Raw genomic sequence first — 26,421 nt, forward strand, 5'->3', positions numbered from 1 at the left:
ACCCGTGGACCGAGGTACTGGAGGAGGAAGACGTCCACACAAAATGGCGGAACTACTTCACCACCACAACGGAAGCGTTCCACCACTACTTTCCCACCAAGGACATCACAGTGGACCCATCTGATGCCCCTTGGATGACGCCCTGCATCAAACGACTCCTTCGTCAGCGTGACAGGGCTTTCCACTCTAGCCCTGACCAGTACAGGAGTTTAAGGAACAGAGTTATCAGGGAAATTAAAAAAGCCAAGGCAAGCTACTACCCAGACAAAATTCACCATCTCAAGCTTACTAACAACAGACAGTGGTACGACAAGATTAAGTCTTTGTGTGGTTTACAAAAACAAGCCTCTTCTCTTCCCTGTGTTTCACACCTTTCACCTGACAGCGCGGCCGAAGAGATTAACGGTCACTTCGCTGCGATCTGTCAGACACTCCCTCCCCTTCACTCTACTACTCTCCCAGCCTACCTCCCTGCCTCCTCCCCTCCACCCCTGTCCAGGAGGTTGATGTTTACAGGAAGCTTCTTAAATTTAAACTAAACAGATCCACCACTCCCACTGACCTCCCCATCAAAATTTACAGAGAATTTGCCCCAGAACTTGCCACACCCCTTTGCTCTATCATCAATGCCTCCCTTTCTCAACATTCCTGCCCCGATGACTGGAAGACATCTTACGTCACCCCTCCCCAAAATTTCTAATCCACAGTCACTGAATGATCTAAGACCAGTCGCCATCACCCCTATACCCAGCCTTATCTGTGAAGATTTTGTGTTCGACTGGGCCTATAACAAAATTTGTAACTCTATTGACACACAACAATTTGGCAATATTAAATCCACCTCCACATCTCACTACCTTGTCAGCTTCCTGGAATTCGTCCACAGCCACCTGGACAAACGCAACACTTCTCTAGCTATTGCTTTTGTGGACTTCAGAAAGGCCTTTGATCTTGTTGATCACACTGTTGTGATAAATAAAGCCATCACTCTGGGTCTCTCTCCCTACCTGATAGCGTGGCTGGCAGACTTCCTCACGGGAAGGCGTCAGGCCGTTCGTTATCAGGGCTCTGTCTCCTCTTTCCAACAGCTCACATGCGGGGTCCCTCAGGGGACCAAGATGGGTCCACTGTGTTTCCTCATCCTTATCAACGATGCTCTCGTCCACACCCCCCACCGCTGGAAGTATGTGGACGACTGCACCGTGGGCGTACCCGTCAACAACACCAACCCAGACTTCTCAGCACTGCAGTCCACTCTAAACCAACTACAGACGTGGACGGAGGACAACAAAATGACCATCAACCACACCAAGACCGTGGTGATGCACATTTGTACCTCCACAGCAGCAGTCCCCCCTCCCCAGCTTTCTGTGGGCCCTCACTCCCTCCAGGTGGTCCGCAGCACCAAGCTTCTAGGTGTCTTGGTGGATGATCAATTATCATGGAAGCAGCATGTTTCCAACATCATCAGGTCAGCCTCATATAAAATCTATTTACTGCGCCGACTCAGGTCCCTGGGAGCACCGGCAGATGAGCTGAGGGAGTGTACCTCACCTTTATACTCCCTAAGCTCATGTACGCCGCCCCAGCGTGGTCCTCCTCCTGAACCTCACACAACGACAACAGCTGGAGAGGGTTCAGAGGAGGGCGTTCAGGGTCATCCTTGGGCCTGCCTACAGGTCCTACGAGGACGCCCTGACCTGCCTGAGTCTGCCGAGGCTGGCCACAAGACACCAGGAAGCCTTGGAAAAATTTGGGGAAGGACTGCTGCGTCATCCACGTCTCCGCCACCTGCTACCCCCCGACGTGCCTCCCCCTGCTCGCGCCACCCGACACCAGAATCGCGTGGCGCCCTTAAGAGCACCGCGCACTGATCGGTACCGACTTAGCGCGGTGCCCACTATTGTGCGAGCCTTAAATAAATAAGTGAATTCTAGGTTAAGTTAGATCCATAGTTAGGTTAAGCATTTTTAGTTCATTGTGTTAATGTCCCCCCCCCTGTACATTTTCAGTGTAATTTTTTACATTGCCAAACTAATAAACCGTATATTATTATTATTATTATTATTATCTCATTCTTGACAATGCACTAGCTCATCCCCAAGGTTTTGAAGACGACATCCTAGAAGAATTCATTGGGTAGGTGACCTCCAACTTCAAGAAATTGTACACCAAACATTTGTTTAAACACTGCTTTGAAGTGACAGAAAGCACCCAACTTACCCTAAGACAATTTTGGCAGGATCATTTCAACATCATCATATGTTTGAAGATCATTGATTTAGCTTGGGAAGGCATGACCTGTTGTACCTTAAATTCTGCTTGGAGGAAGTTGTGGCCCGATGTTGTAGCAGAGCGTGATTTTGAAGGTTTCGGACCTGAAGTGGAGGAGATTGTTTCCCTTGGCAAATCTATGGGTCTTCAAGTGGATGAAGAGGACATCAATGAGCTGGTGCAGGAACACACTGAGGAGTTGACAGAAGAGCTACAAGAGCTTCAGGCACTCCAAGTCACAGAGGTTGAGGTTGAGGATGAGGTCAAGGAGGATGAGATAATAACCACTGCTGATATAAGAGCATGGGGAAATTTGAAGAAGTTCAAGACTTCATAGAAAAGAAGCATCCTGAAAAAATTCACACGGGGCATGTGCTTGCCCAATTTAATGACATATGCTTACGTCATTTTAGAAACATTCCAAAAAGCAGGCAAAGGCCTTTGGATCGTCATTTTAAGAAAAGGCCTAATGTAGACACTGCAGACAGTCCTGCAAAGTTAGAAAAAAAGAGTGAGTGAGGAGAGTGAAGAAAATTAATAAAAGTCATAAAAGTGTAAAAAATTTAAAAAATAAAAAGATAAATAAAAAAAAAATCATAAAATCATAAAAACATAAGAAAAGTTTAGTATAAGTTTTTTAAGTTCAAGTGTGGTTTTGTAGGTTCCTCCTCTCTGCACTTCTCTTCCCTCCCTCTACTCCTCATGAAGCCTCTGTTTACCCACGTCATCTGGTTCTTAAGGTAAGTTATGGTATCAAAATAAAACAAACATTATTGGTTTATTTAATCATTTACTACATCAATATTTATATTTATTAATGTATTTATCATAACTGCATGTTATTACATGAATTATTATAGACATTACAATGTTATTTAGGCAGGTTTGGGTGATTTTTTGGAGGGTTGGAGTGAATTAATAGCTATTTCTTATGGGAAATATTGCTTCGACTTATGAATTTTTCATATCTGGAATTAATTAAATTCATAAGTTGAGGTATTACTGTACTCTACTGATCTTGCTAACTGCGTGCCTCCCCTTCTCCTGCAGCCTTGGTGCACAAGGCTTTCTTCTTCCTCTTACCCCTATTCTGTCCAACTCTCTAATACAAGAGTTAACCATTACTCTCAATCATTCATACCTTTCTATGGTAAACTCTGGAACTCCCTACTTGCTTCTGTATCTTCCTACAACTTGACTTCTTTTAAGAGGGAGGTTTCAAGACATTTGTCTTTGAATATTTTGTAACTCAATATGATCTTTAAGGGACTGGCATCCCAGTGGGCCTATTTTTTTCCAGTCACTTTGCCCTCCTGCATAAAAAAAAAGCTCTCCATCTTTCAAACCTATCTCTAGTAAACTCTGGAACTTCCTGCCAGTGTCTGTATTTGTAACTTCTTATGACTTGACTTCATTAAAGAGGGAGGTTTCAAGATCTATCTTTTGCCTAATTCTATCAGCTCTATTAGGAGACTGGCAACTGAGTGGGCCTTTTTTCTTTATATTTTTGTTGCCCTTGGCCAATCCTCCTCTCTTACATAGAAAAGAAAAATAATAAAATAAAACCTGTTCTAGCGGTTACATCAAGAAATAAAGTAATACCCATACAAAACATGCATGTAACTGCAGAGTATCTCAGTGCAGTTCTTATCAGAAGCAGCGTGGGTTCACGTGCATCAAGTTGAGTTAACCCATGTTAAATAGAATAAATCATATTTAATTGTATCTCCTTAAATATCAAGTTGCGTTGAATTAAAATCAAGAGTTGACTGTAAGTTTCATCTTGAACCACATCATCCATACGTCATATTGTCCTTTCTCCATAAAGGCCTTACGACTGTGTTGCTGAGGTCATGGGTTTGATAGTGGAGGTGGTATAGCTGGCTGATGGTTCACCACAACGTGAAGTCTTGGCCTCAGACACCAATAGCACTCATTACTGCCCCCAGTCTTTGACAATTTCACCATTTCTGCCATTCAAGCAAAGTTTGCAGCCAAGCAGACTTTCACAATTGGTTCTCTGAATAAACATCTGAAGATGGCAAGCACCATTAAAGAGGAGACCTCAGAAATATGTGAAGACTCATCTACAATACTGGATTCCACTTAAAGACCTCACAGAAGAAAATGTATAGAGTGCATGGATGTCGTGTCCCATAGGATCGGTGCTCTCCAGGCACTTAAATGACACTGCATGGAGGGGAGGCAGATGGTTTACCTAGATGAAACGTAGTTTACCACCAGGATGAACCACAGTACGGAATACCACTGGGAAGCCAAGATTCAAAACTGTAATGTAATTAATCTGTTTAATGCCTTGTACTTGTATAAATAGCATGATGGTGGTGGTAATTAGGGTTAATGTGACTTTGAACTGAGTTTCTATTCAGGTTCATTTCATGCTTGTCAGAATTATTCTCATATGCAGGGTGACTTGTACTGAGGCAGAGGGAATAAAGACATCAGCAGCAGAGGTTGCCTTCCTCCACTCTTTGACAATCTCCAACCTGTTACAAGCTATCTAGGCATTCTGCCTCTCCACAGTGAGCAAAGATGAGAAGACAGCTACTGCCATCCCAAGAGACTACCATACCATGGACCTACGCCTAATCCCAGAATTTGATGGCACATCTCATGCCGTTGTGGAGTGGCTGGAGAAGCTGGAGCTTGTCTACAAGTTACAAGGGATCACTGAGCTGCACACTCTTGTACTGCTGCGACTCACTGCTGGGGCATTCTCAGTGTATCAACAACTAACAAGCTCGGAGAAGGAGGAGTACGAGAGTAAATAAGCAGCGCTCATCTCTGTCTTTGCTACTGGCAATCTTTTGACTTATGAGTAGTTCGTTGCCCGCAAGCCTGTCGACGTATACTTGATTGACTTATGCCACCTTGCTGAGCTCTTTGGTGGTATTCCTGATGCTAGTCTAAGTTCTGCTTTTATGGCCTGCCTTCCTGAAGCTGCTGATCAAATTCTGAGAGCTGGCTGCCATTTGGAAAGCATGAATACCTGTCAGCTCTTGAATTGTGCCCAAGCTGTCTTGGTGGATGACAGTCTGGGTGTCGGGTTGACAACATACGTTTCCTGTCTCAGTCACCATGCAGTGGCTTCTACCTCATCAGAGGGTGATGCTGTGTGCTGTCTGTCCTATAACCAGCCAAATCGCTATGCCCGAGACTTCCTGGCTGGATATGGAGCACGAAGAGGTAGGCGTGGCAGCGTGCACTGCTACAATTGTGAGCAGTGAGGACACATCACTTCAATGTGTTCGGGATACACGTCAGGAGAGGTGAGCTCAGTGCCAGCCACCTCTCTGTACCACCAATGAAAGGCACATTACAGACAGTAAGACTGAATGTTAATGACGTGAACTGAAGCTTTGCTGGATACTTGTTCTACAAAGTGTATTTCACATATGTCCTTGTGCTCTCACTGGACCAAAGAAAGGGTCAGTATGGTGACCGTGAGTAGGGAACCTTATGAGTGTATGGGGTCGGGAGTGGTGCAGGTCTGCCTAGCCTCGGGAGTATCTGTGCCTATGAGTGTTGTTGCAACATCTTCCAAACCACTTAACTTTGCTTTCATTCTCAGCATGAATGGTATAACAGCACTACATGATGTTAGAGTGCGTTCTCAGACAGATGTACTGTTTGGTCTCGAAGAAGAGCAGGGTTTAGCAGTGGCAGCAGCAACCTCACTGGACATAGATGAAAGGGACTTCAAAGTGACATTCAATACCAACACAAATCAGTGGACAGTGTTGTGGAATTGGTGTGATAGTATGGAACTGCCACAGCTATTTAACACTGCATCAGAATACAAGGTGGCAAGACAGGTTTGGCTAGAATATGAAAATGAATAAACTCAGTCGATTGCCGACAAATGGCTGGTTCCTTATGATGAGGACATATATGAGTCAGAGAGAGGAAATAAGGACCCATCTCAATCTGCACACAGCTGAAGTGGATGTCTGCAGAGAAAAATACATATTGTGGTAAAAAAGTTGCTCTCGTCAACTTACACAAGGCCTACCTACAAATCCATGTGTACCCATCCCTCTGGTCTTACCAAACTGTTGTGCTCCGTGGAAGGAGGTACTGCCTAACAAGGTGAGGCTTTGGCCTAAACATTGCACCTCTCATTCTAAAGAAGGTTCTGGGTCATGTGCTGAGTTGGGGCAAAAAGATTCACCGTGCCATTTTTGCTTACCTGGATGACTTCCTCGTGAATGAAAGCATCATGATTACAGCAACTGTGGAGAGTCACCTGAGGCACCACGGCCTGGTGTGCAAAGCACCTGAGCATGTGCATGATGGAATTCGGGTGCTGGGTATTAAAGTCTTGGGGGGAGTGTCACAGTCTTGTTTGGAGACGTGACAATCAGATTAGCAAATTGCCAGAGAAGTTAACAAGGCAACAAGTGTTTTCCATCTGTGGGCAGTTAACGAGTCATCTTCCTGTCTGTGGCTGGCTGTGTGTTGTGAGATTGTACATCAAAAGATGTGCTAATACAGCTTCCCCTTCTTGGGACAATGAGATCACTGACCCCAGCTTGCTTGCGATGCTCACATAGACCCTTGGACATGTAAAGAAGTCTAACTTGGCGCGAGGACAGTGTGATATGGTAGGAGATGAAGCAACTTTGTGGGAGGATGCAAACACTCTTGCATTGGGAACAGTGATAGAAGTGAGAGACAAAGTGCTTGAAGATGTGTTCTTGGATACACCACACAACAAGTGCTCGCATATAAACTTGTCGAGCTGGATGCTGCTATCAAAGGCCTAAATCTCATTGTTTCCTGGAACATGAAAAAATTGTCTCTCATGACAGATTTCTGAACAGTGTACCATTGACTTCAGGACATGTTGTCAGGATAGGCATGTTTGAAGACCAAAGTCTGTAGTGAGATGCTGATTCGGCAATGTTTGGAAACTTTCAAAGCAGTCACCAAAGAGTTCAACCTGTGCCTTGAAGTCAACTTTGTGTCTTCAATCAAGAACAGAGCAGATGAGTTGACAAGAGTGCCAAAGAAGTGGATGACACTCTACATCCTCAGTGAGACCCCTGACATACCTCTCCTTGTCTCTTCTCAGGAGAGTTCTAGTTCTATGTGACAGAGCTCTGTACTGGTCGTGGTTCCAAGCAAGTCGGGCAGCGTGATTCTCCTCAATACTGTCCAGCGTCTCTACTGAGGTGAAGCCACTCCATGACCTTAGGTGCTCCCGAACGCATTCCTTGGCAGCCTCAAGATTCTCATGTTTGAAGTTATCCCATAGCTCTACTGAGTTCTTGATGGTGTTTAGCACTCCAAACTGGTTGGAGACTGTCACTGCATACTCCTGGGCACATGTCAAATCCTTCAGTTTCTCAAGATGAAATACAGTGTGGTCACATCTTGCAGGCTTTCTGGACTTGACATGTAGCTTGAGTGTAGCAACAACAAGCCTGTGATCAGTCACAAAGAACTTGGCACTTGGAAAAACCCTGCAGTTCTGAAGGACCCTCCAACGAGTACTAACAAGGATATGGTCATTCTCCTTCGCTACCCCTCTGGCATTGCTATACCAAGTCTGGGGGTGCAGCACTGGTCTCTGATACCAGGAACCTGCAATTCTCAAGCTTCTGGATCTTGCAAGATTCAGAAGGAAAAAGCTGTTGTTGTTCCTGGTACCAGAGCCATGGGAATCAACACATAACTCATAGGCCGCTCTCTCAGTGCCAGTGACAGCATTAACCCTTAATATACGGTGATCGTTTCGGGACGATCGCAGGGTCGCTTGTGGAGAGGCGGGGATCATACCGGCAGTCATGATTTTTCCATGCTAAACGTTTGGATCTCTCCCCTTCACTATTGGTCCTGGGGCAAGTGGAGGTATCTGGTATCTTTTCTCGCTCGCCTCCTTGAGCCTTGAGACATATGTTTCCACACAATAGGTCATCTTTTCCCATTTCGAGGCGACATCTGGCAACCCCTGTGACCCGGAGGGAGGAAACGGTACTCCGAGTGATATTATGCCAGTGTTACTCGGTAGTGACATTGAGAACAGTGATGAAAATGAAGACAGTGATTTTTTTTATTGAGACAGAAGAAAGTGAAAACTCCAGTAGTGATTCTGATAGTGATCTGGGAGACAGAGATCAACTCTCACAGCGACGTTCATAAACCTCCTCACAGAGAGAGAGAGAGAGAGAGAGAGAGAGAGAGAGAGAGAGAGAGAGAGAGAGAGAGAGAGAGAGAGAGAGAGCACGTGCATTGTATTATTGGAGTTTTGGGGGTACAGTGATACTTTGAGATATGATCACCCTAACATACGATTTTTTTTATATACGACGAAAAATCTTATATAATTTATGCCTTGAAATACGACGATATTTTTAAGATACGAATAGCCATCGGTAGGTGGAGCAGTGATCGCTCGGCTATCCGTGTCCACCCGAACATTCAGCCCGCGTTGTGTATCGTTGTTCATTGTTTGTGCATGTATGTGTTTGTGCTCCTCGGCAATGTGTATTTTTTCTTAACCCTTAAAGTACGGGGGGTTGATTTACTTCCCATCTGTTACAACGGGGAAAAATCACACGTCAAAAATACTAAGAATATTTTTTCCTTATAAAAACATATTTCTTTGTGTTATTCTGAGTACAACGATGTAATTTTTAACATGTTATGACCTCTGAGAGCAAAGTTATTGCATATCAAAAAATTCATGGCAGAACCCGCCACTAAGAAATACCCCCCAAGCTCAGATAACACCACATGTTCTCTCTCTCTCTCTCTCTCTCTCTTTGGGCATTTGAATTTGATGTAAAAGTAGGAACTTTTGCACTTTTATGTCAAGAAAATGCTAACTCAGATATATGAAATGATGTGTAAAACAGGAAAAGAAAAAGAAACCACATATTACAAGTATTGTGGATTTTTATAATAATTGGAATCTTGCAACTATTATTAGCAATGGGATTCATGTGACTTGGCCAACAACCACAGTCCTGTAGAGGCAACCAGGGGTGACACACACCAGCGGATTGCTGGAGGGGAATAGGCTACGCGAGGAGGTTTATGAACGTGAGGGTTGGTCTCTGTCTCCCAGATCACTATCAGAATCACTACTGGAGTCTTCACTTTCTTCTGTCTCAATAAAAAAATTAGTCTTCATTTTCATCACTGTCCTCAATGTCATTACCGAGTAACACTGACATAACATCACTCGGAGTACTGTTTCCTCCCTCTGAATGACGGGGGTTGTCAGATGTCACCTCAAAATGGGAAAAGATGACCTATTGTGAGGGAACATATGTCTCAAGGCTCAAGCAGACGAACGAGAAGAGATGCCAGATACCTCCACTTGCCCCAGGACCAATAGTGAGGTGGAGAGATTCAAACGTTTAGCGAGGAAAAATCATGATTACCAGTATGATCCCCGCCTCTCCGCATGCGATGCTACAATCATACATATACAATCACCGTACTTTAAGTTTTGTGAACTCAAGACCCAAAAGTAAAAGTTTGGCGAGAAACACACAAAATAGCCTGTATTCACGTACTGGTTACACTTAGAAATTCATTAAACGAGTGAGAACAATGCAAAAAATCAGAAGTCTCTAGATGTCATGGTTACCAAAATATCACAGGTTGAATGAGATAGTATCATCGGTTTACATGGCCTTGCATCCGATCGGGTTCAGCTACCTTGGCTGGAGCGAGAGAAAATGGGCCCCTTGTATCTCTCTCTCTCTCTATCTCTCTCTCTCCTGTTCTGATACCACTCTCATTCAAAAGTTATCTCCCCGTACCATGGCGAGAGACCCAAGGTATAGAAGTAAGGCGCGTGGGAGAGGTGACGGAATCAGACACAATGAGATGACTGTCGCTGCTATCATTCATCGATGCTGACACATTGACATAGAGCATATGTTTATTCCTGATGAGTGTTGCCAGCTCACAAGCAAAGAAAACAGGAAGAAAATAGCCAAAATATAGCCGTAAAAAGCGTAAACGTCTATCAACGTGCCCCAGTCTTCCGTGATGAATGTCTATCAACGTGTCCTGAATTTTGGGGGTTAAGTCGTTATTTTGAGCAATATATCATTTATATCATGCATACAATAAACATTGTATTTATCTTATATTAAATCTATATTTGGTTGGTATTTAAAGCATGCTATTTTTTTGGGGGGGTGGGGTAAATTCATATCACAAGAATGAATTAATTCTATTTCCATTAATTTCTATGGGAAAAATTGATTTGATATACAATTTTTTTTAGATACGACGATTGTCACGGAACGAATTAAAATCGTATGTCGAAGTACCACTGTATTTCTTAGCGGCGGGTTTTGTCAGGGGTTTGGAGAAAATTTTTTGATATGCAATAACTTTGATCTCAGAGGTCATAACATGTTGAAAACTACATCGTTGTACTCAGAATAACACAGATATATGCTTTAATAAGGAAAAAAAATCTTTTAGCATTTTTGACAGGTGTGATTTTTCCCCGCTGTAACAGATGGAAAGTAAATCAGCTCCTTGTACTTTAAGGATTAAAGTCTCCCAAGACCGTAAGTGCATCATGACAGGGACACTGGTCCAGTACAGAGTTGAGCTTGGCATAGAACGTCTCCTCTTCTTCAGTTTCACATACCTCGGTAGGAGTGTATACTGCAACAACAGACATGAAGCCTAGACTGTGCTTCAGCCTTAGTCGCATTATACGCTCATCAACCGGAGTAACCTTTACAATGGATGGCTGCAGTCTGCTGGAGACATCCATGGCTACCCTCTTGATATGGTGACCATTGCTCATGCCGGACCATAGTAAGTAAAATCCTTGCTACTGGTCTTGCTACTGCCAGGCCTTCTTGTTTCAGAGAGTCACACCATATCCACCCTCAGTCTACTGAGCTCATCCGATAGATGAGGCCCCCCCAAATAGGAACTGCCTTGTCGTGGTGGGCCCCCGCTCTGCCCTTCCGAGGGGGAAAGGGCTACCCATGCTAGTAAGGTCACCAGTGAGGGGCCAGACCAAATGGTTCCTACGTAGGCTGCCAGTGGACCAGTGGAGCCACCTGCTGGAGGGATTGCCCCATAGGGGTCATCCTGTGTTGGATGGTTGGGTGTCCAGGCTGGGATGCTTTGGAAGAGGGGTCTCAGCTCTGTCGTGGGCAAACATTCACATCATGTGGGACCTTTTATTAAAACGACTGGTCCACAAGGGGATGAGGTACCCCGTCCATGGCAGCCAGTGCTCGCTCCCATTGTAGTCCCAGTAGGTGGTTTCCCTTGTCCCTGGAACTATTCTTTGGTGTTACTTGATGCTCATGGGGAAACACAAAAACTTATCAGGTTCTCGTGAGGTGGTTGACCTGACCTGCGAGACGTCATCTTCAGGTCCGAGTAGGGAGGGGGATTCCCCTCCACAAGTGCCTCCTACAGCGGTCTCCTATTCTGGGAGTTCTTCTGAGGGATGCCTCTCTGCTGGGTTGGACTTCCTTTTGATGGTAAATGTTAATCCATCTTTTTCTTATCATGCCTTGCACTCCCTTCTTAAGGTGTATGGCGTGGTCCTTCGCATTCGACTTGTTTATGATAAGGACTTTCCATCTAATCGCTGTTATGTGACGTTTATGTCAGGTGATGAAGCCCGTTCGGCTTTAGAACATGTAGCATCTATGCCCCTTGCTGGCTCTGGCTTTAAGGTGAGGTGGTGAGGTAGCTGCGGTGGCGAGTGGACGTGTTGTGTGTGTGCTCCGTTTTTGGCTGTTGTTTTTATAGTTAGCGAGTGGTGTTTGTGCTTGGTGTCTGTGTGTGGTGCTTTTGAGTGTTAGTGAAGTGAAAGTGTGTACTGCAAGTGTTAGATTAGAGTGAAATAGTGGTTAGAATCAGTGTTTGTGAGTTAAAAGTGTTTTGGTAGAGCGAGGAGACTAGGCTTGTAACCGTCAAGTTGACCTTGAAAGAGGATTAGTTGACCTCACTTAGGCCCCCACCACCACGGTTCCCCCACCCCGCCATCACCAAGTATTTTTATTTGTTTGTGAGTTAACAGATTGTAAATTAGTATGGCGGTAGCTACTGAGGTATACCAGAGTGTGATTGAGTGCGTGAAAGAGAGTGTTGAGATGGGATTGGGCGAGTTTGTTGTGTGTGAGATGTGTGGGCATGACAGGAAGGTCATTGACTTTTCTGAGTGTATGGTGTGTAGGCTCAAGAGCAAGAATTTAGTTCTTTCTCTTGAGCACCGATAATTGCGAGAGGAAATGAGAAAGTTAAGTGAGGGGAAAAGTGCGAACGAAGTTCTCATCTTTGAGTTGAAGGAGGAGGTTAAGAGGCTTGGGGAGGCAGTGGAAAAAATTAGGCAGGAGATCAGTGTTAGGCCGAAGGTTGGACCTTCTGAGGGCGACAGGGTGGCTTGGCCCTCTGTCGGGAAGAGCAGAGTGGGGAAGAGGGAGCAGGCGAGCCAGACTGGGAAAGATAGTAGTCAGGATGGGCAGAGATGGCAGGTTGCGAGGGAAGGAAAGCGGAGGCAGTTAGGGAGGATAGGACTAAACCTGTTGAGTGTGAAAATAGGTTCGGTTTGTTGGAGGGGAGGGGAGAGTGAGAGTGGAGTGAATGAAGTGGTTGTGGTGAGTGAAAGGAGAGAGAAGGGGGTAGAGGAGAGGAGGAGGAGGGTTGTGCCTAGCACACCTCAGGTGTGTGTGGTGGGTGACTCTCAGGTTAGGTATTTAGATAGCACTTTCTGTGGGAAAGACAGGGATAGGAGGACGAACGTGTGTATGCCTGGTGCAGGTGTGAAGGCAGTGAGTGAGGAGGTGCAGAAGAGGGTTGGGGGGATGGAGAGGGAGGGTGTAGTAGTTTTGCACGTAGGTGGGAACGATGTCAGAGCAGGTGGGTCGGAGGAGTTAGTGGCAAGATTTCGGAAATGTTAGGCAAGATAAGGGAGAGTGGTAGGAGGTGTGTAGTGTCAGGAATCTTGCCTCGTGTGTATGTTAGCAGGGAATGGTTGTCTAGGGCCATTGGTGTGAATGATCGGGTAAAAGGGATGTGTAAGGATGTGGGTGTCAGCTTTGTGGATGTATGGGATAGGTTCTATGGGCGAAGGGATTTGTATGCTAGGGATGGTGTGCATCTGAGTAGGAAGGGTGTGGATGTGCTGAGTGGATGTCTGGAGGGGAGTTGGGATGGAGTGTAGGGGTGAGGTAGCAAATGCATTCCAGAAGAAAGATGTTAGACATAAATTAGATAGGATAAACAGAGATAGTGAAAAGATTAGGAAAGATTTCCAGGTGCAAATAGGAGAGAATAAGATTAGGATTCCAAATAAGGAGACAGCATCTAGGAAGGTAGCAGGACTTAAATGTTTTTATGTAAATGCCAGGAGTCTTAGGAACAAGAAGGACGAGTTATCTAGTTATATAGTTGAGGAGGACTTAGATGTTGTATGTGTCACAGAGGCATGGGTAAATGAGGAAAAGTTTAGGAAAATAGGAAAGAATATGAAGTAGATGGATACATTATGTATTTACACCAGAGAATTGGTAGGATAGGTGGAGGAGTAGTTATTTATGTAAAAAATCCTTCATTTCCAGTCAGGTTAATGGTATTAAGGTAGATAACAGAGTAGAGTCCTTATGGCTGGATGTTAGAGTAAACAAAAGTAAGGTTATTAGAGTAGGAGCTTTTATAGACCACCTAACCAGTCAGCAGATGTAGACAACCTTATGGTAGATGAGATAAATAGGGGGTGTACTAGTCAGACAATTATCTTAGGGGATTTTAATCTTAAGTCAGTAAACTGGGAGAGGATGGTAGGAGATGCTAGTGAAAATAAGTTTATGGAAAGTTTTCAGGATAACTATTTAGTGCAGATGGTAGATAAACCTACTAGGGGGAGGAAGGTTTTAGACATAGTACTAACAAATATTGAGCATTGTTTAAAGGAAGTTGAGGTAGGAGAGACTTTAGCAAACAGTGACCATCATATTTATCATTAATTCCAGTAGGGATAACATAGTGAATAAGACTAGAGTCCCAAACTATCAGAAAGGCAATTTTACGTCAGCTGTCGTCTCTGCTGACATGGGGCGCTCACATGAGATATGCGGGAGCCCAACCAAACACCAGTTGCGCATGCTTGACCACACCGGACGGACGTGCTGTGGACCCGCTGGTCCATTTGGTGCTTTTTCTTTCAGCAGGCCACGTTACTTGTTACGCAGGTACAGTGCCTACTATCCGTTACCTGTTTAAGGGCGGTTAGTGCCTTACAAGATGGCTTTTTGTTGGCGGGGGGCTATATACAAGCTTACGGCTTTGTTTTGATCTCCCTTTGACGACCAGGTTGTGTGATGGACTCTCCCGGCTCCAGTGATGATGGGGCTGGTACCCCTGTTGGACCCTCCCTGGCCAATTGGGCACCCAGTGCCCATGATTTGGACCACAGTGGCAGGGGCAGTGACTCTTCCAGGAGTCGTCATGCCGGGGATCGGGCGAGGAAGCGCCAGTCACGTTCGGTTCACGGTTCCGACGTGTTTGCCTCTGCCCCCTGCCCGCTTCAACTCTACCTTCGGACCCCCCACCCGGGCAGTGGAATGCTGTTTTAGATGCCCTGGCTGAGATGAGGTCTGAAATTGACCATCTCAAGAGGGACCATGGGAGCCTTTCCCCGGTTTCACCTAATCCTGTGAATGCGGGGCCCTCCTCCACTGTCTGCACCACCAGGATTAATGAGGGTGCTGGGCCTTCTCATGGGCAGGCTTACTCGCCATCCCCTCCTTCCTTCTCGGGATTCCCTACAGACAGCAGTGATGATGATTCTGTTGGTGAGTCCTCCACTACTGTGAGTCCCCTTCTTCAGGGCGTTCAAGTATTTGGGCCGACGGACGTGTTTTCGGCCGAAGTGGACGGTAAGGTGGCTGATATGATAAATTTTATGTTTGATAAGGGCATTCGAGAGGACGACTATAAAGCCTTATGTGAGGATGACTGTGTTTTGAGACCTGCTAACTGCCCTGCCCTCTCTGCAGTGGACTGCAACCCTCAAGTGTTGGAGGCACTGAGGCCGGAGGCCAGGAGAGTGGATTTTCGGCTGAGGGAGGTAAACAAAGACATTTTGAGGGCTGCTTCTATAATTAACAAATCTTTAGTAAAATTAGACAAAGTGGCCCGTGATGAGCAGCACTATGTGGTGGCGCAGGAAACAAACCTGATAAATGGTGCACTGGCCTTGTTAGGTCATGCCAATGTTAGGAACAACCTCAATAAGAGGTTTGTGATGAAGCGTGAATTGAATCACAAGTTTTCTCACCTCTGCACAGAAAAAGTTCCCATGTCCAGATTCTTGTTTGGTGATGATATCTCCAAAAGTGTAAAACAGATTGAAGAATCGGCAAAGTTACGGTCCACCATCACAGCCAAGAGGCAGGTTTTTCCGTGGCATCTTCCTGGCAGAACTCCTACTAAGTCTATTGAATACTTAGGCAACATTATCAACACTGACACTATGAAAATTTCTTTGCCAGAAAGAAGAGTTTCTAAAATTTGTCTTGCTTGTGAGGATCTTATGCACAAGTCGGTTGCCCAGATTAGACAGGTTGCAAGGGTGATAGGTATTTTTGTCGCTACCACCTCTGCGGTCGTTCTGGGAAAACTGCATTATAGAGTTCCTGAAAGGGCTAAGATTCATGCTTTACATCACTCTCATGAGAATTTTGATGCTATGATGCCTATTTCTGAAGAGATGAAACAAGAATTACTCTGGTGGTGCAAAAATGCAGCAGTACAGGATAGGGTTATTTTCAGGCCGGCTGCAGAACTTGAATTGTTCACAGATGCTTCCAATATTGGTTGGGGTGGCAGCCTTGACCAGGTTTCTACAGGTGGTAGTTGGTCTTTGGGAGGAAACTTCATTACACATCAATGCTCTTGAACTTAAAGCAATTTTATTTACTCTGCAGGCATTTCGGCAGGAAGTTAAGGGAAAACATATTAAAATTTTTTGTGACAATTCTACAGCTGTTACTTATGTGAATGAAATGGGAGGTACCAAATCTCTGCCCTGCAATGATCTTTCTATACTCATTTGGGACTGGTGTGTTGATAATGAAGTATGGATCACATGTTCACACATCCCGGGGAAAGCTAACTATGAGGCAGATGAGGCTTCTCGCACTTTCAATTCTTGGCATGAGTGCAAATTGGATGTCAATGTTTTTAGTTCTCTCTGTTCCACTTTTGGTACCCCCTCTATTGACATGTTTGCATCTAGGCTTAACAAACAGATACCTATTTTTTGCTCATGGAAACCTGACCCTGAGGCAACTTATTTTGATGCTTTCTCTCTTAACTGGACAAATTTTACTCTTCCTTATCTTTTTCCTCCCTTTTCCTTGATCTCTAGGTGTTTGCAGAAGAGGGAGGCAGAGCAGGTCAAGGGGTGGATAGTGGTCCCACTCTGGAGAACACAGCCTTGGATGGGCAGGCTGCTCCATATGCTGATAGATCACCCCAGACTGCTCAGGAAATCAAAGAACATTTTGATGCATCCCTGCTCAGCAGAAACACACCCTATCTTGACACACACTCGGTTGATGGCGTGCCTTCTTTCCAGGACTCCCTCAGAGTGCGAGGCATACAGAAGGAAGGTGCGGACATCATCATGTCGTCTTGGAAGCCAGGTACAGGAAAACAGAACCAGTCACATCTCAAGCGATGGGCAAGCTTTTAATCCAAATGTGAATGACATCATAAACTTTTTAACGGTGTCTTTCAACAGGGGTGTAGGTTATAGCTCCATTAACACCTCGAGGGGTGCCCTTTCTGCCTTGGGTATTATGGTAGATGGTGTATCTGTGGGCAGCCATCCCCTCGTCATTAGATTTCTAAAAGGTGTTTTTAACCTGCAACTCCCTAAACCACGGTACACAAAGACATGGGATGTCCAGCCTGTTGTAAATTTTTTGAGATCCTTATACCCATTGAACACACTTAGTTTAAAAGAAATTACGCTTAAACTGGTTATGCTGATGGCACTCACGCAGGCTGCACGCATCCAAACGTTGCACTTATTCATGCTTCCAGGCATCAACATTGAAGACTGTTCCATTACAATTCCGTTAGGGGACAACATTAAACAATGTAGGCAAAATTTTAACACTCAGTTTGTCACCTTTGTTGCTTTTGACGAGGATGCAAGACTTTGTGTTTGTAAGACTCTGAGAGAGTACATTACCAGGACTAATAATCTTAGATGTTTTCCAAATGCAGAAAATAGGCTTCTCATTAGTTTTGTCAAACCTTATAAGCTGGTGTCTAAAGATACCATTTCCAGATGGGTTAAGATTGTTCTTCATTTGGCTGGGATTGATACTAATGTGTTTACTGCAGGAAGTGTCAGATCGGCAGTGGCTTCAAAGGCCAAGGCTCTAGCTGTCCCCATTGCTACTATCATGGCGAAAGCGGGATGGTCTCGGGAATCAACCTTTGCTAGATTTTATGACAAGGGTATTGTAGGCATTTCCGATCCTTTTCAGGATGCAGTTTTGCACGTACGAGTAGATTAATAATATTGGTTATGGTTAAAGTTTTGGGTTTTCAAATTTTCAAATTTGTTAGTTATCAAATGAATTTGTATTATTGGTGAGTTTGGCTAGATAAAGATACCGTTAAAGAGGATATTACATGCAATTGTACCATTGAATTCTTTTTGTTTGAACTCTTTGAGTCATCATGTGTATATTCTTCGTTTTTCATTTGGTTAAATGAAATTGTAGTGTTGTTCTTTTGTTTTGGATAGATGACTATGCTGTACTTAAGCTGGGTTCATTTTGGGGTTATGGCTGTAAAATTTACCCATCTCAAATGTTCTGTGGCCTTCACAATTATTAAATTTGCTATCAAGTCTCTTAAATGGCACTCCTTATTTTCCATTTTTGGCATCATAGTTTGCAATTTACTACGAAACCCACATGGGTTTAAAACATCATGTGAGCGCCCCATGTCAGCAGAGACGACGGCTGACGTAAAATTTAAAAAGTATACGAGACTTACCGTAGGTCAGTTGAAGTATGCTTGTAATTTTACGAAAGTCGTCTCTGCTGACAGGGGAGCGTTCACATGCCCTCCTCTCCCCACCCTAGTTTTCAAGGGATTTATGTTCTGGGGATTTATGCCATAATTTCTTCACTCAATTTTATATTTTCATGTGGTGTTCGTAGTCTTTAAAGCCTGGTATTTGGTTGGGCTCCCGCATATCTCATGTGAACGCTTCCCTGTCAGCAGAGACGACCTTCGTAAAATTACAAGCATACTTCAACTGACCTATGGTAAGTCTCGTATACTTTTTAAATTATGGTAGGTTACGTCAGTTATTAGGAGAGGTAAACTGGGAAGATAGTTTTGGAAATAAAACTGCACAGGAGATGTGGGATATTTTTAAGGTTGTAGTAAAGGGTATAGTGATGCAGTGTATCCCTTACAAAGATATAAGGCAGAGAAACAGGAAGCCATTATGGTGGACTCACGAGATAGGTAGATAGATCAGAGAGAAGAAGAGGGCATATAGAGAGTTGCAGAAAAGTGGGGAAGATGTACATTTGATTAGGTACAGACAGGTCAGGGATGATTTGAGTAAGGTTATAAAAAAAAGTAAAAGGCAGGCAGAGATAAAACTAGCTAGAGCTGGGAGTAAAGATCCCAAAAAATTATATAGTTATTACAAGGTCAGTGATAAAAGAAATAAGGATAGGATTGGACCACTCAGAAAAGATGGTGTAGTAGTGGATCAAAATGAAGACATAGTAGAATTATTGAATGAACAATTTTCTTCAGTATTTACTAGGGAAAGAATAGGAAATCCTGTTACAAACAGTGCAACGAGTAGTTTAAGAGCTTTAGAAAATATTGATATAAAACTGGGAATTATTAGGAAATTTAATCTTGAACTAGACGATAGGAAAGTTATTGGTCCTGATGAGCTACATGCCAGACTACTTAGGGAGGGTGTAGACAGTATTTCTGAAGCACTAAAGCTAATCTTTGAAAGATCACTTAGGTTTACTGAGATACCTCAGGACTGGAAGTTAGCTAATGTTACTCCAATATTTAAAAAAGGTAGGAAGGATGATGCAAATAATTATAGACCGATCAGTTTAACTAGTATAGTATGTAAGATACTACAGAAAATCATTAAGGGTAGTATTTGGGAGCATTTAAATGAGAATAGATTAATTAGAGATACCCAACATGGCTTTAGATCAGGAGGTCCTGTCTTACAAATTTGCTCGATATCTTAGAATATATTACCAAGGAGTTAGATGATGGAAATAGCATAGATGTTATATATCTAGATTTTAGCAAGGCGTTTAATAAGGTACCGCATAGGAGGCTAGTGTACAAATTGAGACTACATGGGATAGGGGGTAGGTTAGTTGATTGGATTAGTGAATGGCTTTCTGATAGGAAACAGAGAATAGTATTAAATGGGACAATGTCTGAGTGGAAGGAAGTGGTTAGTGAGGTACCCCAAGGATCAGTGCTAGGACCTCTTCTTTTCTTGGTGTACATTAACGATTTAGATATAGGAATTAGTAGCAAAGTATCAAAGTTTGCAGATGATACTAAGATAGCATGTGCAGTACAGGGTGAAAAGGACAATTACAGAATACAACGAGACCTGGACAGGCTGATAGCATGGGCAGACAGGTGGCAGATGGAGTTTAATTATAAAAAGTGTCAGGTTATGCATTTAGGTAAAGACAACACAAACTTTAGCTATGAGATGGAGGGATGTTGGCTAGAGGCAGTAGAGGAGGAAAGGATTTAGGAGTAGTGATAGACAGGACTATGAAATTTTCAAAGCAATGTTTAGAAGCAAGAAATAGGGCAAATAGGATCCTGGGTTTTATAAATAGAAATGTTAGTTATAAAAGTAAGGAAGTGGTGCATAGCTTATATAATTCCTATGTTAGGCCCCATTTAGAGTATTGCATACAGGCCTGGTCACCCCATTATAGGCAGGATATCAACATGTTAGAAGCAGTTCAGAGAAGAGCAACTAGGATGATACCAGCATTAAAGCGCCTGGAGTATAGAGATAGATTAAAGGAATTAAACATGTTTTCATTTGAGAGGAGATGTATAAGAGGGATATGATAGAGTTATTTAAAATGTTCTCAGATACAAACTACATAGATGTGAGATCTTTCTTTACCTTAGAGGAGGAAGTAGGACTAGAAATCATGGCAGGAAGATTAGAAAGCAAGGCTGCAGGTTAGATATAAGAAAATATTTCTTTAGTCATAGGGTGGTAGACTTCTGGAATGCATTGCCAGAGAGGGTTGTAAATAGCACTAGTTTGACAATGTTTAAAAACAGATTAGATAAGCACTTAAATTTATTAGATTTATAATTATGTATAGCACTGCATGATAGTTTTTATAAGAAATTTACTATAGTTAAACAAGACATGATCCCCATGTATGGGGATCACAGATTGTAGAGGAATTCGCTGCAGAACTTAGCCCTGTTAATGGGCCAAATATTTAGAATTAGTATATAATGTATTTTGTACTTGTAAGTGTATCTTTAAGTACTGATGACGAGGTCGCTGTGCGACTGATACAGGATAACCTAGATGGACCCTGGTGGCCCTTTGTTATCCTATTATTTATGTTATGTTATGTTATGTAAGATGGAACTTCTCCACTCTTGCAGTATTTCAGACAGTGACATGGACTATATCCCAAATCTTTTTGACAACCATTTAGAGTTTTTAGTTCCTGAAGTCTGCCAGATCTTGCCTCCATGTTGGTTTGTGGCGTACTACAGAAATGGGTGTGGGAATTTCATCCATACCTCCCGGTACTTTGCCAAGGAAATTGGCATGATTCCTGAGGGAAATCTGAAGTATGGTAAGGGAGTGCTCGTGTGGGCTAAGAATGTCATGCAGGCGAGAGGATGTTGCAACATTTCCCATGCCCTACTGATGGCATGTTTGAGATGGTGAAGGCTCATCCCACTTTTAATTATAGTAAAGGTTGTGTTTATAGTCAGGACCTTTATGAGTTCCCTGAGGAGGAAATACAGTAATACTCCGCTTAACGTAAGTTCATCTAACGAATTTCTGGTTTAACGTACTATATAAAGTTAGACCAAAAAGTCCGCATAACGTACATCCACATTCGTTTTAGCAAATTTTCTGAGTTTGAATTTGCCGGGTGAGGGACCGAACGCGGCAGCTTCGCTGTGATTGTCTGGCTCCCCGCTTTTCTTTAGTGCTCCTGGAGCTGGATCCAAGATTTTTTAACAACCTCAGAGCAACCTCCTGCCGCGAAATGGCTTCCATGAACGCTTGGAGGGACGGTGACGAGGTTGCTCTGAGGTTGCTGGGAACATCCCTCTGAAGGTGGTGTTACTGTCTTATATACAGTAAGGTCTCGGTTTACGTCAGAGTTACGTTCCTGAAACATGACGTAAGTCGATTTTGTACGTAACTCGAGTTTCTGTACATTTTAAAGCATATTATCGAATTTTCAACCAATCATTGTTTACGGTCATTCAGGTAAGTTAAAGGTTATATTGTTATATTATTTACAACTACGTAGGAATATGAAACACAAGCTCGTTTTTGTTGTTGATTAGGGCCACGAACGTGAAGGACTGCAGGTTGCCGAGAGGGGTGGATGCCTGAGGCCGCCAGGAGGGTGGGCAGGTCGAATGTTGTGACGCCCAGGGCGGACAGCTAGGACTGTAGTGCAGTGCGGTGGGAGTAGAAGCGTGGGCAGTGGGGCAGGAAATGCAATAGGAAAGGGCAATAGGGATCAGCAGACAGGCGCAGACGGTGCAAGTCAGCTGCGAGTGTCGTGTGGCCCAGGCGAAGGCTCCGGAGTTGTTATTGTTGTGATGGGTGTGCGAGCCCTCAAGGTCGTCAACCTCCCCGTTGTCATGGTAACGGACTTCCCATTTTCTTCTTCCCTCCCTCACACACAGCTGCTGCCTCCCTTCTCATGTCTTTTAATTATGTCCTCTTTTTCTTGTAGCATAATGGTTTTCCTTTTCTTAGCATGACTGCTGTCACTAAGAAGTTTTCTCTTTGGTGCCATTGAGCAAGATACTAAGAACTTGAGTCAGTAAGCGCAGAAGTAGGATAACACTCTTGGCAGGGGCGATGGTGTGGCGGGACTGAGGCTGGGTGTTATTGTATTCAAGCGTGAGGCGGGCGGTGTGGCGGGCAACCACCAACAATAACAATAAATCCTGCACTTTATGATTTATAAATTTTCAATTTTTTAATCTTAAATTGCCTTATAGTGGACTGACGTAACTACGAGTTTCACGTAACTCGAGACCGACGTAACCCAGGACTTTACTGTATATGCATATATGTTCACAAAAGAACATTTCTATTAGCTTTTTACAAACCTTGCCCCCAAGAAAGGATTGTTTTGTAATGCATAAAGTGAAATCTTACATGGAATAGCAAAAAAAAAAAAAATAAATAAAGTAGAGATGATGAGATCGGCCAAAGACGGCGGAGACTTCGGCGACTTGGCAGCTTCATCTTCTTCTTGTGACCTTTTTAGTTTGGCATGTTGTCTTTCACCACGATATTAAATTTGTTTTCACTCTTCTATTGCCTGCTATAATGGATATCATATCTTAGTATTCATATACGCTCATGCCATGAGGATAACCTGGACTCCGTGGCAGTGAGTGATAGTGAATTACTAATGAAATACCGCGGTATTTCATGAGCTTATATGAATACTAAGATATGATATCCATTATAGCAGGCAATAGAGGAGTGAAAACAAATTTAATATCGTGGTGAAAGACAACATGCCAAGCTAAAAAGGTCCCAAGAAGAAGAAGAAGCAGCCAAGTCGCTGAAGTCTCCACCGTCTGTGGCCGATCTCATCTCTGCTTTATTTTTTGGTGTTTCATGTAAGATTTCACTTTATGCATTACAAAACAATCCTTTCTTAGGGTGAAAGGCTTGAAATATATATATATATATATATATATATATATATATATATATATATATATATATATATATATATATATATATATATATATATATATATATATATATATATATATATATATATATATATATAACCCATGTAGTATGTTGGGGACCAGCCCCCCTATTTCCATTATTTCCTATGGGAAAATTATGTCCGCTTAACGAATTTCCGCTCTACGAACAGCTTTGACACCCCCTATCCTGTTCGTTAAGCGGAGTATTACTGTACTGGGTTTCCCAACTAAACCAATGATAAGAAATTTCAAACTGAAGCTACAATATCTTTCGGTGATATAACAAAATCGCCCAAGAGCTTTGGTATTGAAAGAAAACTTTATTTTAACTGAAGGGATAAGTTGAAATTTTTGTAATACAAAATGCGATAGATGCGTTCCAAGAGGCATTGCGTATATCAAAATTCGCGTAAGACAAACCTGTAATTCTCATAAGAAACCATAGATAATAGGGGGGATGCGGGATGTGGTCCAAAAATATTTGTACAAAATACTCTATTTATCTGGCTAAATTAACATGTTTTTATTATTTACCATTCTAAATACTAGAAGTGTATTTAAAGTAAAGGGAAAAGCAAGAAATAATAAGAGAAAGCAAAAAATAATAAGAGAAAACAACAAAACAAAGAATACGTAAACACAACACTCACTGTGTCACTGCCTTCTCCACTCACACCACAGTCAGTCACCATCTTCCTCTGAGGTTTTTCACTTTATCAAAAATCCACTTATCAAAAATAACCCCACAGTATAAAAGTAAACACTAGTAAAAAAATAAACGCAGGACGCCAAGCACACGCCATCGCTGTCCACCTCCAAGTCAAGGACGTCATCATCCACCTGCGCTTCCTCTGCTTCCACTGCTTCTATGGGATCATCCACATCCTCTTCTGGTACTACATCTTCCACTGGTGTTTTCTTGAAAAACTGCAGCATGATGGTCTGGTGCTTTTTCTTGGAAAATTCTTTTTGCATCACTGTGTAGCAGAAGAGTGGCAATAGAGCTCCCACCTATCGGCCAGCTGCAGAACTCTCTGGCGTGCAGTTTGAAATTGCGTCTGGCACTCAGTTTGAAAATGCAGTTGGGCCAAATCACATATAAGCAAACCGATCACGCAAATTAAATTAATTATAATGTTTTTTCAGTCGTGTAATAACAAAAATGTGTAAATCAAACACACATAAATCGAGAGTTACCTGTACTTGAAATTTAGATACCTTTGTTGTTATATCAAGTTTTATTGTGATAATTTCTAAAGAACGGTGGTAATATTGCTAGTAAAAAGCAAGGCTGGTGTGAGAAATGAGAATGCCTAGCCACAGGCTTACATAATGGAGGAGGAGGTAGTAGACACCTATTGAAATGATAATTTACTCCTAGCGAGGTCTAATAGCATTAGTTCAGAGGGTGCTGTGAGACTTCCATTAAAGCTAGTTGTGATCTCACTCAACATTTCCCTTTGTGTCTCACAACCCAAGGGGACAGTCAAAGCCTGCCCTCTAAAGACAATTCTCCTTCTTCACACAAAACTACATGCACCTACCACACACACACCTTTCACTTAAAATTAAAAATTATGAAATGGTGACTCCAAATCCAGCCTCGGAGTCCCCTTCTGGGGGAGGAGACCTCCCTTAACTTTTTTGTCATTAACTTCTGCAACATTTGCAGTCTTCGATCTAATTTTCAATCTGTAGAACACGACCTCTCCTCTACTAAACCTCATCTTCTTTTCCTCAAACACAGCTGTCTGAGGCAACTGACAGCAGCCCTTTCTCTGTTCCCTCCTACTTTCTCTATTCTCATTTTCATTCCAAAGCTGTCTATGTGAGCAACGACTTAACTTGCACTCGTGCCCACGCTCTCAAATCTTCCGAGTTTTTCACTATCTGGCTTACACTCAATAGTCACTCTCTAACTAAATCTATATGTGCTGTCTATCTCTCCCCTAACTCCTCTAACTATAGTAAATTCTTTGACTATTTAACTCCCAAACTCCTCCAATCACAATTTCATTTCTGTATCTTGTCCTATTTCTCCAATCCCTCCTAAAGATCCCCCAAGCGGAGGAGCCTCTGGCATTTTGCCTCTGCCAGATGGGGGGACCTGAGGAGGTATTATGCTGATTTTCCCTGGAATGATTACTGTTTCCATGTCAGAGACCCATCTCTGTATGCTGAACACATAACGGAGGTGATAGTGTCTGGCATGGAGGTGTATATTCCTCATTCTTTTTCTCAACCTAAACCTTCTAAATCTTGGTTTAACACAGCCTGTTCTCCTGTTATACTCGTACTATATGATAGAGAGGGTGCCCACAAAAGGAACTTGAGCCTTCCATCTCCTGAATCTCACGCTCTTTATATTTCTGCCCGGAATCATGTCGTCTGTTCTTCAACTTGCCAAACACTTCTTCAGAAACAGAAAATGTCAAAATCTTTCAAACTCTAACTCTCCTCGTGACTTCTGGCATCTGGCCAAAAACATCTCTAATAACTTTACTTCTTCATCTTTCCCTCCTTTATTTCATCCTGATGGCATCACTGCCATCTCATCTGTCTCTAAAGCTGAACTCTTCACAAACCTTTGCTAAAAACTCTACCTTAGATGATTCTGGGGTTGTCCCTCCCTCTGACTATTTCATGTCTTCAATCAAAATTCTTCATAATAATGTTTTCTATGCCTTCGCTGGCCTAAATCCTCGGAAGACTTATAAATGGACTTCATAGGGTCCCTCCTATTGTTCTAAAAAAGTGTGCTTCTGTGCTTGCACCTTGCCTGGCCAAACTCTTTCAACTATGTCTATCAACTCCTACCTTTCCTTCTTGCTAGAAGTTTGCCTACTTTCACCCTGTTTCTAAAATGGATGACCTTTCTAATCTCTCAAACTACCATCCTATAGCATTGATTTCTTGCTTATCTAAAGTTTTTGAATCTATCCTCATTAGGAAGATTCTCAAACATCTGTCACATCATAATCTTCTATCTGACCACCAGTATGGCTTCTGTCAAGGTCGCTTTACTGGTGATCTTCCAGCTTTCCTTACTGAGTCTTGGTTATCCTCTTTTAGAGATTTCAGTGAAACTTTTGCTGTCATGTTAGACGTATA

General features: G+C 43.0%; 1 protein-coding gene across 5 annotated transcripts in view; it reads right to left on the minus strand.

Annotated features, from left to right (window-relative positions):
• LOC123511788 (ciliogenesis and planar polarity effector 2-like) overlaps positions 1-26,421 on the minus strand; it is a 63,636-nt gene that overhangs the window by 27,683 nt on the left and 9,532 nt on the right. The window lies entirely within an intron of this gene.

Source organism: Portunus trituberculatus, chromosome 32 (genome assembly GCF_017591435.1).
Source record: "Portunus trituberculatus isolate SZX2019 chromosome 32, ASM1759143v1, whole genome shotgun sequence".
In the NCBI taxonomy this organism is placed as follows: domain Eukaryota; kingdom Metazoa; phylum Arthropoda; class Malacostraca; order Decapoda; family Portunidae; genus Portunus; species Portunus trituberculatus.